We start from the raw sequence: 19,857 nt of genomic DNA on the forward strand, positions 1-19,857 counted from the left end.
CTTTGGTCCTATGTTAAAGTACAACCATTTTGGGAAGGAATTAGGTTGACTTTGTAAAAATTATTTAAAATTAAGTTACCATTAGACCATCGATTTTTTTGTTGGGATATATAGTTTCTTTGCAATGATTAGGGTTGGACAAATTTCAAATTGCTTTTGTACGTCTAGTGTTATCTGTGGCCCAAAAGTGTGTAGCTAGTACTTGGAAAGATAATGTGGAAGTTAATATTATACACTGGCATAATGAATTGAGAACGTATTATTGAAAAATTACATGTAATTTGCATGATAATTGTTTGTTTTTTGTTCAAATGTGATCTCCTTATTTGGAGTTTATGAATTTAGAAATACTTTGAAATATTTTTTATACTTACTGTATTATTCTTATATTTGGCTCCCCTTAAGGGAGCTGACTGAAGGGGTGGGAGAGTGGGTGGTTTTTAAAAAATATATAATTTTTGTTTTTTTCATTTTTTTTTTTATATTTCATTTTAAGTTGATTATAATCTTTAAATAAAGTTAAAAAATGTATTTGAATTCGGGTCACAGCAAGATGGCCACTGAACCTTTTTGCACCGTTTCCTCACTGCCACCTTCTGAGGGCATGTCACACAGCAAACGTGTTCAGATGAATTTGAGGCAGACATTGGGGCTGGAATTAGATTCGGGAGTGAAGCAGGTCACAGACTTCCACATTCTTCCCCTCGCATGGCAAAGTTTAGCCTGATTACTTTTCTTGCCACAGATGGAACACACTTAGCCTTTTTCTGAAAAACAAGATTGGGAATCCTGGCTTCTGCTGCAGAAAAAAGCATTCCCTGGAAAGGGAAGTGGCAGTCATTAGGGAACAGCTGGTCATTGGAAAGGGTCACCTGGGTGGGCGAGCTCACTGGCTTTAAGGTCGTCATTCTCAAGTTTGGCCTGTTCCAATGATTTGGCCAGTTCAATATTACTAGCCAGGTTCTTCTTTCTCAACTCAAGCACTCACTGCCTCATGTACATCAAGCAGACCCCCACGGCTAGTGTATCCCGGATCTGTTCTTCCTCATGAATGTGGCGTATTGCTGCTTCATTCCTGCACTTCTTGGCAAACATCTACAGGTAGTCATCGATGGTTTCTCCTGGCCACTGGTAATGCAGACTGAGTCAGTGCATCGTTAGGTCCTCATTCTGCAACTTCAGGTATCTACCATTCAACACCTCAATAGTAGGGTCATATGTAGAGCAGACCCAGATGAGTGCATTACCTTCGGTTCCTACTCTCAAAAAGAGCATGAACCTCTTGGGCTCATGGGTGTGAAAGACATATCTGATAGCATTCAGTTAGGCCTGAAAATAGTGTGAACTCAGTCATGTCATGGGACAGAGGGTCTGCCAACAACATACCTAGTTTGAGGAGTGCTTCCATCATTAGGGAATAAGCTAATAAAATTGTAGTGTGAATAAATGCTCATGACTAGCTTACAACTAAGGGTAGGGTTCATCAGTAGTTTTCAGAAGGGTTCTGGGTTTAGGTAGAAAAATCAGGCTTATATATGAGTTTGTTATTGAGGAGTCTGATGGTGGAGGAGTAGCAACTGTTGCTGAACCTGGAGTTGTGAGTCTCTTTCCTGATGGTAATAACAATGGCTGAGCATGACCTGGGTGGTGTGGATCCTTGATGATTGCTGCTGAATTCTGACACCAGTGCTCCCTGTAGATGTTCTCAATGGTGGGGAGGGTTTTGCCTATGATGTACTGGGTTATATCCACTACCTTTTGCAAGGATTTCCATTCAGAGATATGTGCCCCCATAGCAGGCCTGATGTAGCCGGTCAGCAGACTTTCCACTACACATGTGTAGAAGTTTGTAAAGGTTTCCAATGACATACTGAATTTCTGCAAATTGCTGAGGAAGTAGGAGTGCTGAAGTGCTTTCTTCCTGATTATATTAGTGTGTTGGGTCCAGGAAAGGTCACTGAGGTAATCTCCACTTCTGATCCCCAATGTTTACTGGATTGTATATCTCTGGCTTTCCCTTTCTGAAGTCCACAATCAGCTCCTTGGTTTTGGTGACATTAAGTACAGCATTGTTAATATAGCATTAGCCAAATTTTCAATCTCCCTCAAGTCTGCTGACTCAACACTCTTTTTATACAGCCCATTACTGTGGTATTGTAAGTGAATCTGTAGGTTATCAAAGTACATAGCTTATTTCTGCCTGTGCTCTAGGAGAATACCCCAATTAAATCCTCCCCAACTTCATCTCTTGTACTCCATGCTCTCTTATGTGGCTCCCTCTGCATCAGTGAGAACAAATAGGAATTGGCTGGCTGGTTTGCTGAGCACCTGCACTTGGCCCTAGCATGCCGGCCACCATTTTGCCATTAACACACCAAAATGACATCAGCTTCCTCCATTGCCAGGGTAAAACTAAACACAAACTTGAAGAACAATATATCAGAGGCCCAAAGAGCCTAAAACCCAAAAGCTTAAAAATTGAATGTTCAAAGTTTAAGTGACCTTCCTCCCTGATTTGGTTCCACTATTTCCATTTGTCCTTCACCTGTTTCTATTTTCCTAGTCCGTTCCATACTTGCTTTTTACAACACCCCCTCCTCCCTCCACCTTGTGCTATCTCACCATTTCACCTCCCCATCTCCATCCATCCAGTATCCTTTTACCTCTTGGTTCCTCCCAGGCTTCCCCAGTTCCTCCTGATAATATTTGCTATCTCTCCTTCTTAACTTACTTTTCAAAAAAGGGTCCCAACTCAAAACATTTCTCTCCACAGATGCTGCTTGTCCTGCAGAGTCTCTTCAGCTTTCTTTATTTGCATATTCTAGTTAATTCTGCTTCCCTGCTCTCCCCCATCTAAGGATGTGTAATACAGTATTTTCTTTCTTTCAACTATTTATCCAATTCCCATTTGAAAGTTCCTCTTGAATCTACTTTCAATGACTTCTCAGGCAAATCCTTTAAATAATTGAATCTACTTATTGAAGTACCTGCTTCTTTTTTGATCAGTTCCTTTCACTTACTATTTTCCTCTCTGTAGCCTATTGACAAACAAAAGAAGATAGGAAAGGTCCAATGAATGTAATTGTTTCCATCCAGTAAAGTCAAAATCCATATTATTTCACATACATAAGAATGTGTCCACTCTACCATTCCATAACATCACAAATGAATTGATCTTTGATCTAAATCTATTATTTTGTTCGATTTCCATAAACCTTGATTCCTATTGGCTAAAAATATCTGAAAAGGCTATTAAATCTGAATATATTTATGTGTGGCCTCTGCAGCTGTGCGAGATAGAGAATTCTAAAGATTAACAATCCTCTGAGAGAAGAAATTTCTCCTTATCTCTGTTTTAAATGCATGGTCACTAAATTGAGAATTGTTCCTTGGTTCTATATTCTCGTGCAGGAGACTTTCTCTCATTATCCTCCTGCCATTGTTGTTTAGACTCTTGTATTTTTCAATAATTTCACATCAAGTGTTATCATTGTTAACTGATTATCTCCTTCTCGCTTTATTCTTTCCAAATCCAATAACTCAATGTGCGGTGGAAAGTGTGGTGACTGGCTGCATCATGGTCTTGTATGAGGCACCAGTACCTCTGCATAACATATTGGGTACAGGCCAGGTCATCACAGCCAAACCCTCCCCACCATCGAGAATATCTACAGGGAATGCTGCCATTGGAGAACAGCAAGAATCATCAAGGATTCACACCACCAGTACCCACTCTGTTCTCACCGCTGCCACAATTCTTGCACCACCAGGTTCAGGAACAGCTGCTACCCCTCCCCCATTAGACTCCTCAACCACAAACTCAGGCAGGGACTCATTTAAGGAGTCTTACTTGTGCACTATTGGTTTTTTTCCTCCTTGCACTGTCCATTTTTTCATTTGTTTACATGTGTACATTGTGCAGTTATTTTTTGCACTACCAATATTTAGTAATTCTGCCCCGCCCAGAGGAAAAAAGAATCTCCAGGTTGTATGTGATGTCATGCATGTAATCTGACAATAAATCTGAAATATGAGCACCTTTGCTGCCATTTGTTAAGAGATAATATTTTAACTAAAATCTCAGATGCAGATTCAGATTTGATGAGGTGACTCAGGTTTAAAATTAAGGATGTCAGAAGGAAAGTTTAAAATATTTCAGCAGGTAAGTATTGTCAAGGATGATCGGTTTTAGCCAAAGGTCAGGGTTAAATCTTGTTAGTAGGAAATGAGTTGAGAGATTAGCAAGGGCAGATTTGGTTTATACACACCAACAAATATAGATGCATATATTTTCATGCTCCCTTTTGATGTCTCAAAGTCCTTTATGATGTACATTTGAAATATTGCATTGTAGGAAAAGTAGAAGCCAATTTATAAACAGCAAATTCCTACAAAGAATAATGTTGCAATGACTAGATGATTTATGTTTGTGATGTCTGTGGAGATTTTCCACTGCTCTTCAGTGCGGCCAAAAAGAATAGGAGAGTCATAATCTTCAATGCAAATGTAACTCTACTTGTCTCATGCAGGTCATATCTTAGCTCAGACTCAATGGACAGATTTCTCAGGCAACGTCTGACAAAAGCAAGTTGTGTGGAAGGCTATTAGAACAGCCTGCAATAAGCAGAGGGTGGGTTGTCTTTCATGAATTATCTTTGAAATTTGGCAAGGGTTTTTGCCAAACAAATGATACCAGTTATCCGCAGATTGCAACAACTATAAGACTGCTTTAATTTTTATTCAGCTGTGCACCCATCTTTTATTAAGCATGTTAATGTTTCCTTTTGAACACTTTGATCACGCTGGGATACCTTTAGATGACCAGAGCTCTCAATGAAGTTAGCCCTTACAGTGCTAAAAATTCAGATGACTTGGACTCACAGGTAAGGGTGTAAAACAGTTGACAGCAGATAACTTTGTCTTTTAATGATCCTGATTCCAAGTTTATTATGACTGAAGCAAAAAAACTGCAAATGCTGGAAATACAAAATAAAAGAGGAAGTGCTGAAAGTACTTACCTTTTGTCCTGATGCGGCTTGACCTTCTGAGACCTTTTTGAATACGACTATTACTGTTTAACTGGTTAATGGAGAACTTTTGGTCAAGAGTTAATCAACATGATCATCTTCAAGGAGCAAGGGATAGGCTCTGAAGTAAACTCTTGAAATGCATTAGAATGTACAGTTGCGAATAAATCCTGTTTTAAAACATTAGCTATTGAAGATGATGTTTTAGGCATGCAATTATCTGCACATGTGAACAGGGTGTTCCAGCTTGATGGCTTGGGTCTTTCTCAGCTTACAGATGTTTTGAAGAGATCCAATTCATTATTCAAACCAATGAGGGCAGATGCACATAATGATGTACCAAGTGGGTAAAGGAAATCTATGAAAATTGTGCTGTTGAATATGAATGAAGAGTATGAATAAGCGTGGCAGTTGTGTGAGCATTCTGGATGACTTTGGGAAGGAAGTGTACACTTGAAGATATATTTAGACTTGAACATTTGCAGAAGCTGCCGAGAGAAGAAGCCGGCATCCTTACATTTTGTTGCAGTAGTAGTCGTATTTAAGAATGGAAGCAAAGATGTAGATGCCACTCCTTGTGGCAGAATGCAGGGATGGCCAACCTGTTTTAGACATCCAGCATGGTAACAAGGCCATTTCAGCCCAAGAGTCCATACCTGAGGTTTGGGTTAATTGGGCAGCACAGACTTGTGGGCCAAAATGGCCTGTTACAGTGCTGTATGTCTAAATAAAAATTAAAATGTTGGCAACCCCTGCAGAGGTATCTGCATTTCATGCGAAACATTTCAAACTTGAATTTGCTTCCTTTAGCTGATGAGGACCTTAGTGGATAAAGACCTTTCAAAATTAAAACCAACAACTTTCAGAATCAGAATTTATTGACATGAACATGTCATTGTTTTATGACAGCCTCATAGTGCAAGCATTTATATAAACCACGGTATAAACTAAATAAAAATAGTGCAAGAAAAAGTCAAAGTGAGACAGTGTCGCTGGATCATTGTTCATTCAGGAATCTTATGGCAGAGGGACAATTGAGTGTTCATCTCCAGTCTCCTGTACCTTCTTCCTGATGGTAGCAGTGTAAAGAGGGCACAGTATGGAGGGGGTCCTTGAGGGTAGAAGCTGCTTTCTTAAGACACCACCTCTTGTAAATGTCCTTGATAGAGTGAAGACAGGTGTCTGTGATGTGATGTTGCAGGCCAAGTTAACAACCCTGGAGTATTTTCTTGTCCTGAGCGTTGGCACCTCCACAGATTTCATGGAGCATTTTGCACTTGTGACTTCCGGATGTTTTAAAGTGCTTTCAATCAGGGAACTGCTGTACTGTTGCAATGTGGGAAAGTGGCAGCCAATTTATATACATCAGGTTTCTGCAGGATGCATTGACATGAATGACCAATTCAGCTACATGATCTCTACATCATATACTGTTTGTGCTTATTAATGATGTACATGGGTGGTCATTACTGTGCATTTTTGATGATATCACAGCCTTGACATCATTTCTTCATTGCCATTAGCACCTGAAATATTGCTAATTGTGCTAAGTTATTCAACTTAATTTTATCCTGCGACAGAACTACAATGCTTTAAAAAAAAGATTTCATTTCCACAGTACTTAAACACAAGAATATTAGAAATAAGACCAGGCCATCTGGCCCATCAAGCCTGCTTTGCCATTCAATGAGATCATGGCTGATCTGATGAGAGGCTCATCTTCATCTACCTGCCTTTTCCCCATATATCTTAATTCTACTCTAAAAAAAATCTATCCAACCTTATCTTAAATTTACTGAGGAAGCCTCCACTGCTTCTACCGATTCCCACCCCCCCCCCCCCCCAACCAACCTCTGGGAACAGCAGTTCCTTTTCATCTCCATCCTAAATCTACCTCCCTGACTCTTGAGGCCTTGCTCCCTAGAGCTGGTCTTTCCCATCATTGGGAACAACTTATCTGCCTCTTATCTTATTTCATTATTTTATGTTTCTATAAGATCCCCTCTCATTCTCTTAAATTCCAGTGGGTCCAGTCCCAGGTGACTTAATTTCTCTTCATAGGATAAGCCCCCTTCAACTCTGGAATCAACTTGGTGAACCTCCTCTACACCTCCACCAAAGCCAGTACATCCTTCCTCAAGTAAGGAGAACAGAACTCCACGCAGTATTCCAGATGCGGCCTCACCAGTACCGTGTACAGCTGCAACATAACGTCCTTGCTCCTAAGCTCAATCCCTCTAGCAATGAAGGCCAACATTCCATTTGCCTTCCTGATAACCTGCTGCATAAAATAACAGGAAAATGTATAACTCTGGAAAAACACAGAAATGCTGGAGGAACTTGAAAGGTCTAGCAGCCTCCATAGGAGGTATGAGAAAAAGGCAGACAGGTGTCTACATTAAAAGGCTGGTGAAAAGGGAAGATGGGAGGGGGAGGAGTACAGACCAACAGACAAAAGTGTTAATTGGATATGATAAGAGGATATGAGAGAGCAAAGGTGGAATTGATTGGAGGATGGGGGTTTTTGGCTCTGTGAAAGGAGAAAGAGGGAAAAGTGAAGAGAGAGCATTAGAGGAAACGAGACACAGGTTAAGATGCAGCTGGCAGATTTAGAAGTAACTGGAGAGGTCAGTGTTAATACCACGAAATTTGATTAAACCAATGTCCACTCATATATGACATGATAGGCTGTCATCAAGATAATGAGATATGTGAGATAATAACAACTCCATAATGCTGATAACAATCCTGGGCTGCACTTTAGTGATTTAGATTCTCCTCTGCACTCATGAAGAAAACAAACATTTGTGAAGTTATTCTACTTTGTTGAATGACACAGTTGATGTAACAGTGGTCAGATAGGACAACATTTGACTGGGGAAAAGAGGGAAGTAATAAGGCAAGTGATTTATCCTTCAGGAAAGGAGAATTATAAACAAGTTGAGAGAGAAGCAGAGTCTTGTGAAAAAAATGCCAGAGCTTAGGGTCCAAGTGGTCAATGGCAAGGTCAGCACTAATTTATAAAGGAGGCTAAAGCTGGAAAAGACTGGAGAACTCGAGTCAGAGAGGTTACAGAGTTAGGGTAACTTTGCAACTTAAAAATGTGCCTCTTGAGACATACTGACCTATGGCACTTTGTGTGCTTGTGAAATATACTCTTTCATCCTTGTCTTTTTTACCTTTATGCAAGTCCCACTGTCGCTACTCCCACCATAACTTTCCCCCCATGCCTCTCCCCAATGCCTTTCCCCCTCCAACACCTCCCCACTCTCCTCCCATGCCTCTCCCCACACCTCTCCCCTTCACACCTCTCCCCTACATCTCTCCTCCCATGCCTCCCCATGCCTCTCCACCCACATCTATCCATGCCACCCCCTTAGTTCCCCCTTGCCACTCCCCTGCCTCTCCCCCTTGCCTTTCCCCCTCACCTTTACCCCCTCATTTTTTCTCCCCTTACCTTTTCCCTCTTGCCATTTTCCCCCTTGCCTCTTCACTCGTTTCTCCCCTTTGCCTCTCCCCCTTCTCCTCCCCTTCACTTTTCATCACCTCACCTTTCCCCCTTGTCTTTCTCCCCCTTGCCTCTCGCCCTCACCACACCCTCTCAATCTATGACCATTATTGTTATTTGTGTGATTTATAATGCTCATAATCTTAGATTGTATCATCTCTAGTGAACATTGGACACCATCTGCAGTGGTTTGTATCATGAGATCCAAACGTTGTATTCCAATTTAAGCCATGGATTTTGATCTCTGCATAACTCCTGTTTTATAGATTGAATCTTTTGTTAATCATTCAGTAGCTACAAACAGTGTCAGAGAACTGACGACAGCTACTGCTACCCTGGAGGGGGAGTCCGATTAGTTGATACTTTCACTTGTTCAGTCAGTGATGTTTATCTTCAATCCTACTTAAATATATTCTACCCTCTCTACCCTCTATTTTAAGACTTGATGAGTGAGCATAAAATTAATTTCTTGGTGTTAAGCTGTCAAAAGCAAAACTCTCCCTTCCTAAACACTGGCTTAAATCCAATGTGGTATTACTGCTGAATGGAATTGATCATGTAGGTACACAATTTGCCAAACTGTAGCCAACAGCAAATCATCAGCTGCTAGAAGATGTCCATACAGCAGACAGTATCCATGGGGAGAAGTGGTTAGTCAACATTTTGGGTCTCGACAGCTCTAACAGACAACTCATAAGAGAACCACTAGAAACCTTTGAGATGGAAAAGAGATCATAGGATTGTTGAAGTCGAGTAATTACACTAGACAACAAAACAGTTTGTATTTCTGAGTCTCAGACTGATCAATTTATATTTAAGTAGAATTTTTGTTTATTACAGGGATATAATATTCCTGTTTTAAAACATTTATTATGGATTTGGAATTAAAGGAATTCTATTATAGGTTTGAGGGGTAAGATATTGTCTTATCATTATATAATTGATATCCATTATATCAAAATAGGGTTATTCCTTTTTCAATGAATAATATGTATTTAAAAATTTGGAATTCTGAAAGGATAAAGTGCTCAAGGATTGTTTTGAAGAAGGACAGTTTCTTTCTTTTAATTGACATAGGGATCAATTTGGAATACCATTTAATTCTTTATTTGTGTATTACCAAGTTTGTGCTTTGGTAAGAGATAATTTTGGAATTAACAAAGTTTGAGTTTTTGATTTCACAAATACTAAAAAAAGTTTAATTTCTCATATGTATGCTTTGATACAAGATAGCATGAATAAACCAGATTTAAATAAATCTATAAATAAATGGGAACATGATTCATCCTATGATATACCTCAGGAGGTTTGTGAGGTTATGTGTCAAGATGGGGATGACTAAATAACTTAATGTAAGATATAGTTTGGATAATTATAATTTCTTAGATCAATTGTATTTGACTCCTGAGAAATTGAAAAAATATGGTATTAGTCATTTGGATTTATGTTTTAGATGTTGTTACAAAATCAAACCAGCAACCACAAAGAAGGCATATTGTCAGAAATAAAACTTCTCACACATGAGTCTCTTTAAAACTGATGACACGACAAGCTTTATTTACAAGTCTGCAGAGTTGGACTCAACTGGCTTCTCACCAGTTAAGCCCCGATACATACAGTGCATTGATTTTTATACCCTTATTGTTTGCCCTTCCCCTTCTTATTAATACTGTTTTAATTGGTTAGTATTGCAAAAGCATTCTAAGTATAACTGCATTTTTAATTATCACGTTCGTTACGTACGCTGCGAACTCTACATACACTAAATTCTGTTTCTCACCCTTCTTATCAATCTTTTGTCTCCTGCATGTCTCTCACTATGACCATGAAAAGATAGGTTTAAAAAAAACATATCCAGCTGAACCTTTTGTCCTTGGCTGCTAGTAAGCTCCCTGTCCGTTCTGGCTTCCCTTTTTATGATTAATCATCACATTTTAACTTAAGTCATTTTAACCTAAATTCTCTATATAACAATCCACCCCTTTCTCTCTTTAAAATGTGTGTATTATATATAGATATGAATGGGGATTTTAACCTGGGGAAGAGAAACGTTTCATGATACATGAATCTCGTGCTGAAGTAAAATTCTAATGGGGTCTCCCAGTCCCCCTGGTTGCATAGCCTGTTGGACCATGGAAATCACCAGGCTGCGTAGACAGGGAATAATACAGGGCAAAATAAGTAGGAGGAATAAAATACCTCCGATGACCCACAATAAGGTACGCCACCAGGTTCCTCCAAACCATTTGTTCATCCAATTTAATTTTGCAAAAGGATGCCAGGTTTGAACCGGTACATGGGACAAAGTACGAATATTATCAGCGATTTTTCGAATGGCTTGGCCATTATCATCAATCTGTAAGCAGCAGTTAGTCAAATTAAGCTTTCCACATACACCTCCTTCCGTGGCTAGGAGATAGTCTAGGGCCAGACGGTTCTGATATATAGCAGAGCGCATTTGACCTTGCTGGGATGCAAGTAATTGCAGGGCTAGAGCTGTTTGATTTGTAACAATTTCAAGGACTGCTTGCAAGCGAATAATGCGATTTAACATATAAATAGGAGTACGATAACCCCAGGATCCATCTTGAGCCCATGTAGCGGGACCATAATATTGAATTATGCGTTCTGGAGGCCAATTATCTCCCCATTGTCCAGGTGAAATGCGAATCCATACAGCCTTGCAGGGACTTTTTCCTACTGGGTATTTGCCGGTTCGTGAGAGACAATAAAAACCAGAGGGGACGTTAGAGAGAGACCAAGTTTCTCTTGATCTCGTTCGGTTAGTTGTCCAAATTCGGGAAATCATGGTCAATGAATTGAGGGACTCCCCCCACCAAGGCCATTGCTCTGACATCCGTGGACCCCCGCAGACCCAACAATTGGTTACATTAAAAGTTCCTGCAATTTTAGTTGCAAGATCTACAAAAAGGTTATCTCCCCCAACTGCATTACCGAAACTTTCATGGTTATTTGGATGGACTCGAACTAAGTCCGGCTGTCTTAAAGGGGCAGGCACTTTCGAGTGTGGAGTGGAACTTTTCATTGGAACAGTACGCTGGTGTATGCAAAACCAGAGTCCATCAGGGCATGGTGGGCCTGAGTCACCCTTCCAACCGTTAAGAGGGAAAGGAGTGGTATTAGGAATCTGTATATAATGACCCATATTATTTCCTTCTTTTTCCACACAAGGGGTATATGGATGTTGGGTGGTATTTTCTGCCCAGCATTTCTCAGGAACTGAGGTATGGGAAATAAAATTACCCTCCTTTCTTCCCCAAATGTGGTCCTGAAACAGGACCACTGTGTCTCTGCATTTCTTACATTTCACACCTGATAAAGACATAGGCAAACTAAGAAAAATCAAAGAACATAACAATAACATTGTGAATCAAGTCTTTCTGCGAAATCGCAAGGTAAGAGGTTTTTCTCCAGGAACACAAGTCCAATCTGAGTTCGTATCAGGGTCCTGAGGCGCCTCTACAGGTCCCTTAAATCTGGATGAGTGCGTCCACCCCTTCTCTCTTGTTCGTGCTGCAGCCTCTGTAGTTAAGAGAACTTGGTATGGACCTTCCCACTGGGGCTGGAGTTTTTCAGTTTTCCAGGTTTTGATGAGAATCCAGTCTCCTGGTTCCACTTTGTGTAAAGAAAAGTCTAAAGGCAGTGTTTGTGCCAATAGTCCTCTCTTTCGTAAATCTGCAAGAGAGCGTGACAGTGCCTGTAAATAGTTCCTAACAAATATATCCCCTTCCCCCAAGGTGGGACACCCCTCAACTGTACTCCAGAAGGGAAGCCCAAACATCATTTCATAAGGGGACAACCCTACATCTTTTCGTGGGGCAGTACGAATTCTCAATAAAGCCAGGGGCAGACACTTTATCCAAGGCATTTTAGTTTCCACCATTAATTTTGTCAATTACATTTTTAGGGTTCCATTCATACGTTCAACCCTCCCTGAGCTTTGTGGATGCCAAGGGGTATGCAATTTCCAAGAGACCTGTAATGCATTACAAATCAATTGCTGGATTTTTGAAGAAAAATGTGGACCCCTGTCTGAGTCTATAGAATCCATTTTACCATATCTGGGGATTATCTGCTCTAGGAGGAGGCGAGCTACTGTAGAGGCTGTAGCATTTACTGTTGGGAAGGCTTCCACCCATTGGGTAAAGTGATCTATTACCACCAACAGATATTTCCATCTTTGGACTTGAGGTAACTCTGTGAAGTCGATCTGGATACGTTGAAAAGGGCGTATGGCTAATGGTTGACCTCCCATGGTCCCTGACCTCATTACCTTCTTATTAATTTTTGTGCATAGGTGACAATTCTGCACCTCCTGTTGGGCCAAGGTGTAGATTCCCTTACACACATATTCTCGAAGCACTGTGTCACATAAGGCTTGGGTGCCCCAGTGGCTCTGATGATGCAGGTGTTTTAAAATATTGCGAGTTATTTCTTTATTTAGAACCATTCTTCCATCTGGTGTCTTCCATGTTCCATCAGGCAGCTGGCTTGCGCCCAGCTGAGCCATGTCATTTTCTTCCTTAGCAGTGAAAATGGGAGCCTTCTTTATGCCTTGCCTTATTGGGATTAAGGTCAGCAAACGGACTTCTTGTTGCATGGCTGCCCTTTTGGCTTCTTCATCAGCCAGTCTGTTTCCAATTGCTGTCGGGGTATCTCCCCTCTGATGGCTTGGTATGTAGACCACTGCTATTTCCTGGGGTAATGTCAAGGCTTCTAAAGTCAGAGTAATCATCTGTTCGTGTGCCAATTCCTTTCCTCTTGATGTAATTAGACCACGCTCTTTCCAGATCTTACCAAAGGTATGCACTACCCCGTATGCGTATTTGGAATCAGTGTAAATCGTTCCAATTTTCTTTGCCAGTATTCTGAGGGCTCTCTGCAAGGCATATAGTTCACAGGACTGTGCTGACCAGCTTCCGGGTAGTCTCGTGGATTCTACTACTTTCCAAGTATTTCCTTCTATTATAGCATACCCACTTCTTCTCATTCCGTCAACACATCTGGCGGAGCCGTCAATGTAGAATTCATATCCTTCTCCCAGCGGAGTATCGCAAAGGTCTTCTCGGGTCTTAGTCTGAAGATCCGTCAACTCGACACAGTCGTGCTCCAACTCTCTCTCTGTTTCACTGCCGTATAAAAACTGAGCTGGGTTGCAGCTATTAATCTTTGCAAACTGTAGATCTTCTCCGACCATTAAAATGGTTTCATACTTTAATATGCGAGAATCAGTCAGCCATCGATGGGCAGTTTGTGTTAATAAAACACTCACAGAATGGGAGGTGTACACAGTCATCTTTCCTCCAAAAGTAAGTTTACGTGCTTCCTCTACCAACAGAGCAGCAGCCGCTACTCCCTGGATACACGTCGGCCATCCGCGAGATACTGGGTCCATCATTTTGGAAAGGAAAGCCACTGGGTGTCGCTGACCGCCTTTTTCCTGTGTTAAAACTCCCACAGCTGTTCCTTGGTTATGAGTGACAAATAGCTGGAAGGGCTGTTTTAAAGAGGGCAGAGTGAGTACCGGGGCTCACGTCAGGCGATGCTTCAAGTCCTCAAACCATCCTTCCTCCTCTTGGGTCCATTTCAATGGATATTCATTTTCATTTGTCAGCTTTTCATACATAAACTTCACCGACGCTGAGTAGTCCTCTATCCATAACTTACAGTAACCTAAGAGTCCCAGGAATTGTCTTATTTCCTTCTTATTACGGGGTAACTGCATTCTAGTGATTCCCGCAATCCGTTCAGGGGTAATCCGTTTCTGTCCTTTACTTATCTGGTGTCCCAGATATACCACAGTTCTCTCAACGAACTATAACTTGTTCCTGGACACCCGTAGACCCTTTTTCCCCAAATAATTCAAGAGTCTAATTGTATCTCCCCTCATTTCTTGTTCCTTGGGTCCTGATAATAGTAAATCGTCCACATACTGCATTAGTTGGGAATCATCAGATTGTGGATAGTCCGCCAGGATTTGTTCTAGCATTTGTCCAAACAGGTTCGGAGATTCAGTGAACCCTTGGGGCAATACAGTCCACCGAAGCTGTCTCCGTCTACCTGTCCATGGATTTTCCCATTCAAACGCGAACATATCTCTACTTTCCTCTTCTAATGGACACGTCCAGAAGGCATCCTTCAAGTCGATAACACTAAACCACTCATGGTCTGGGGGAATCCGACTCATAATAGTATAGGGATTAGGCACCACTGGGTGGCGGGTCTGAACAATAGCATTCAAACTTCTTAGATCCTGAACTAGGCGATAGGATCCATCTGACTTTTTCACTGGGAGTATAGGGGTGTTATAAGGTGACATACATTCTTCTAATAGTCCGTCTCGTATTAGAGTCTCAATTACCGGCTGTAGCCCTTTTCTCCCTTCCAAAGAAATAGGATACTGACGTTTCCTTACCGGCTGATGACCTGGTATTAATGTGACATGTAAAGGTGGGATGTCCAGACCTCCTCGATTTCCCTCCTTATACCAGACTCTCTCGTCAATCTGCCGTTCATCCTCTTCCTTTAGAGCACAGAGGTGGACTCGCACTTCTCCGTCCACAGGGAGAGCACCCAAACCTAGGAGAGCCTGTAAGTCCCTTCCTAGGAGGTTAAATCCAGCCGACGGTAACAACAAGAGGTCTTGTACCCCTTCTCTTTCTTCCAGTTTCACTGTTACTTGGGGAACTGTTGATACCATTCTGGGAGCCCCTTCTATCCCAGAAATTGTCAAATTACTTTTTACAGGTTCAGTTCCGATTGGCACAGTTATTACACTACTTCGTTCCGCTCCTGTGTCCACCATAAACACCACCTCTTCTCCCTTGGGACCAATTTTTAGTTTTACCAGGGGTTCCCTCTTATACTTGGTCCCTAACATTTGGAACCCCTGACCCCCCTAATCTTCTTCCATAAGTTCGAGGGCACGCAATTCCCTCTTGTATCGGGGGCATTCCCTCTTAAAGTGTCCTTCCTCATTGCAGTAATAGCACTTAACGAACCTCCGGGGTCTTCCCTCTCTTGGATATCTTGGATTGTTTAGAGGAAGGTTTTGTTTTCTTTTCCCTCTGGATTCGGCATTCATCTGTCGGATAGTCTGTACCATAACCTTTGTCGCCCTCTTTTGATCTTCTTCTTCTCTCTGCACATATACTTTTTGCGCCTTTTTTAACAGGTTACTTAGGGGTTTTTCGCTCCAGTCCTCCTCCTTTTCTAGTTTCTTTCTAATGTCCTGCCATGATTTGGAAACAAATTCAATTCGAATAAGCTGTTCACCCATTGGTGTACTAGGGTCCACGCCCGCATACTGTTGGACATTCTATCTCACCCTCTCCAAAAAATCAGTAGGGGACTCGTCTTTCCCCTGGTGGTTCCCAAATGCCTTGGTGAAATTGTGACCCTTTGGCACAGCCTCCCGTATCCCTTTAATTGTCCACTCTCTATATTGTCTCATACTTGCCAATCCCTCGGGTGTTCGTTTGTCCCACCTGGGTTCATTTAAGGGATATTTTTGTTCATGGGGTCTGGGGTCCCCAGGTTGTTCATATTCCCACATGAGGAGGGCAGCCCGTCGAATCATCTGCCTCTCCTGGGGTGAGAATAATGTTCCCATTATTGCCTGCATCTCTTCCCACATATATGTGTTTGATCCCAGGAATTGGTCGAGCTGTTCGGCCAGTCCTATAGGATCTTCCAATAACTTTTTCATTTCTTTCTTAAATCCCCGCACCTCTGTACTAGTTAGGGGAACATTCACATATCCCGTTCCCCCTCCCAGTCCTCCCATAGGAACTTCCTTCAGGGGATTTAGGCTTACTGAAAACTTTGATGGTCCTGGACCAGTCTGGGATCTTGTCCAGGGTCGGTTTACCGGTGGAAGTTTAGGGTCCGACTCCCTTAATTCATTCTTTTTTTCCCGGCCCCTTTCGGGGCAATCAGATTCATCACCTTTCCCCTCCGGTAATGAGCTTTCCTCGGGCGCAGTAGGCACCGGGGGAATATAAGGAGGGGGAAGGTTGTCCAGAGGTTCCCACTTCTTTTCTCCCGCTACTCTCAATTTAAAACATTTTTGTTAAGGATCCTGGCCAGGGAACCCAACAAAATGCATATGCTGACTCTTCTTGATTCACCTTTGGTCTCGAATTTACATATATGTTTAATGCTTGTCTAACCCAATCCTCATCAGATCCAAATTTCGGCCACCAGACCGAGGAACCTTTAATAGGTTGTTTCGACCAAAGGAGACAATATTGGACCATCTTTTTCTTGTTTTTGTCTCGATATCTTTTACTATCCCAATTTTCAAACATTCTCCCCAAAGGGCTGTCAAGGGGAACTCCCAGGAATTGTCCTGAATTTTCAGACGAGCCCTTAGATTTTGATCCTCCCATTTTCCCACCTAGATCTGTTTATCGTTGCTGAGGACCCTCTCGTTCTGGACCCTACTCCCTTCTTCTCAGACGCCTCGTCGGAGGTACTGTTCCCCCTTCGGTTACCGCTGAGGTTTCCCTGGGGTTGACCCCTCTCTTCTCGGCACTTCGTCGGAGGTGCTGTCCCTCCTTCGGTTACCGCCGAGGTTTCCCTGGGGTCTATCCTAGAGTCCCACGACAGGGTCCTCACGCCACGACAAAAGCTCTATACCTGATCTATTACGTTAGGTTTTTTTTATCCAAACAGGTGTATCCCGTTACACCTGTTACCCAATCCCCACACCACAGTCGTAAGTTGTCACTTACCGGTGTCTTCCCGGGGATTGAACCGTCACCCTTCTCCTCTCCGTCTTGTCGTGTCACCTTGTCCGGATACCACTCGCTCAAGCCGCCCGAAGCGACGAGCAAGGGACTAGGAGCCGCTGAACTCAGCGGGGTGCACCATCTCCGATGTCCCTCTTCTCGCCTCCCCTCACGGCCGGAGTGTAGATCCCGGACGAGCCCCCATTTGTCAGAAATAAAACTTCTCACACATGAGTCTCTTTAAAACTGATGACACGACAAGCTTTATTTACAAGTCTGCAGAGTTGGACTCAACTGACTTCTCACCAGTTAAGCCCCGATACATACAGTGCATTGATTTTTATACCCTTATTGTTTGCCCTTCCCCTTCTTATTAATACTGTTTTAATTGGTTAGTATTGCAAAAGCATTCTAAGTATAACTGCATTTTTAATTATCACGTTCGTTACGTACGCTGCGAACTCTACATACACTAAATTCTGTTTCTCACCCTTCTTATCAATCTTTTGTCTCCTGCATGTCTCTCACTATGACCATGAAAAGATAGGTTTAAAAAAAACATATCCAGCTGAACCTTTTGTCCTTGGCTGCTAGTAAGCTCCCTGTCCGTTCTGGCTTCCCTTTTTATAATTAATCATCACATTTTAACTTAAGTCATTTTAACCTAAATTCTCTATATAACACATATCACACAGGGGTAATGATGAAAAATTACTTTATTAACAAATAATTCACCTTCAAAACTTTAATTCAAAATCCCCCCCTTTTATCACAATGCCCCACTGGTTACTATGAAAATCTCTATAACAGTGTAAAACTAATAAATTCGCCAGCCTAAGTATAACATATGTAATTAAAGTCTAAGTTATATTTCCAAACAGCCTACAGAAAAACTTAGACACAAAACAAACACAAAACACACAAGACTCACAAAACTTTGATCTCAACTGAAGCAAAGATCATAAATAAAATTCAGTTTGTTTGGTAAACTATAGCCAAAAGATCTTTGAGAGAGTGAGAGAGTGAGAGAGAGAGAGAAGAGAGAGAGAGAGAGAGAGAGAGAGAGAGAGAGAGAGAGAGAGAGAGAGAGAGAGAGAGAGAGAGAGAGAGAGAGAGAGAGAGAGAGAGAGAGAGAGAGAGAGAGCACAAAATTCAAAGTTGTCTTGTGTTGCTTGCAGAGAGAGGAACAATGGCTTGGTCCGGATCCTTCTGGCTGCCTTTGGAATGTTAATCCTTTTTTAAATCCCAACATTCTAAACTGTTCTCCAGTCCATGACTCATGCTCTGGGCCTTTTTCACTCCACAGCACCCCCAATGATGGTTTGTTTTCCAAGACCAGAAATTTCTAGATCATGTTTTGCACATGCCCAATCTATCTCCCACTCTCTCAGCAGTCCACCTTCACCTTGGCTCTCTAAGGCAAATTGTCACTTTTTAACATAAAACTACACAACACATAGGCCAATACATAATACAGAACTCTGTAACATTTCCCCTGCTAAAAAAAATTGGTCTACAGAACAAATTCTTAACAATTTATGGAAGTATTACATAAATAAAGTAAACACTCAATTTTTTACAATATGTGATTAGATTCATATCTACCCAGATTAACATCTTGACAAACAAACTGCTATTACATTACCTGACCCCTTTATGTGTGTAATAATTAAGTCATACTTTTGTAATAGTAAGCTCCAATTAAATAACCATTTGTTCTTATTTTTAATTTTAGACAGAAAAACTAATGGATTATGATCAGTATATATTATTAGCATCTTTTGAGCTATACAAATATACACATCTAATTCTCAATAGTTGAATAATTTCATTGATGTTTGTTAAGCTTTTTTGAGAAGTATGAAACAGGATGTTCTACTCGATTTCCCTCCTTCTTCTGTAACAGTACAGCACCAAACACTTCGTCACTGATGTCAACAGCTAAAAAGAATGGCTTTTCAAAGTTAGGGACAAAAATACAGGCTGATGACTTAAAATGGCCTTTAACATCAGAAAAGCTTCCAGGCAAGCATCTGACCAGATAATTTTTTCTTTCTTTCCAAGCAGTTTTGTTAATGAGAGTGCAATTTCTGCAAAGTTTTTACAAAATCTATGATAGTAGCCAATCATACCTAGAAATCTCCGAAGTGCTTTCTTATTACCGAAGATAGGGAATGTAGTGGAAGCCAATACTTTCACTCCAACTGGTGCCACCTGTCCCTGTCTTACCACATAACTCATATAAATTACAGTGGCATGTCCAAGCTCACACTTGTGCAAATTCATTGTGAGGTGTACTTCCATCAGTCTCTGAAATAACTGTTCTAATTCAAGCATGTGTTCTTCCCATGTATCCATACTAATTACTAAATCATTGATATAGTCTCCTGTGTGCTCTAAACTCTGAATTACTGCATTAATCATTCTCTGAAATGTGCCAGGTGCATTTTTCATCCTGAAAGGCATAACATTATTCTCATGCAATCCCAAAGGTGGAACAAATGCAGAAATCTCCCTACCTTTCTCTGTCAAAGGAAAACACCAGTATCCTTTTAAGAGATCAATCTTT

At 41.4% G+C, this 19,857-nt stretch overlaps 1 long non-coding RNA gene across 1 annotated transcript; it reads right to left on the bottom strand.

Moving 5' to 3' along the window:
* Window positions 1-10,064: 10,064 nt before the first annotated feature.
* Window positions 10,065-18,281, bottom strand: LOC138750124 (uncharacterized). Its single transcript, XR_011349084.1, has 2 exons — window positions 17,292-18,281; window positions 10,065-12,231 (listed from the first exon to the last, which is right to left on the bottom strand). It is a non-coding gene; the product is annotated as an uncharacterized lncRNA (long non-coding RNA).
* Window positions 18,282-19,857: the final 1,576 nt, after the last annotated feature.

The sequence above is a fragment of the Narcine bancroftii genome (assembly GCF_036971445.1).
Source record: "Narcine bancroftii isolate sNarBan1 chromosome 12 unlocalized genomic scaffold, sNarBan1.hap1 SUPER_12_unloc_2, whole genome shotgun sequence".
NCBI lineage: Eukaryota > Metazoa > Chordata > Chondrichthyes > Torpediniformes > Narcinidae > Narcine > Narcine bancroftii.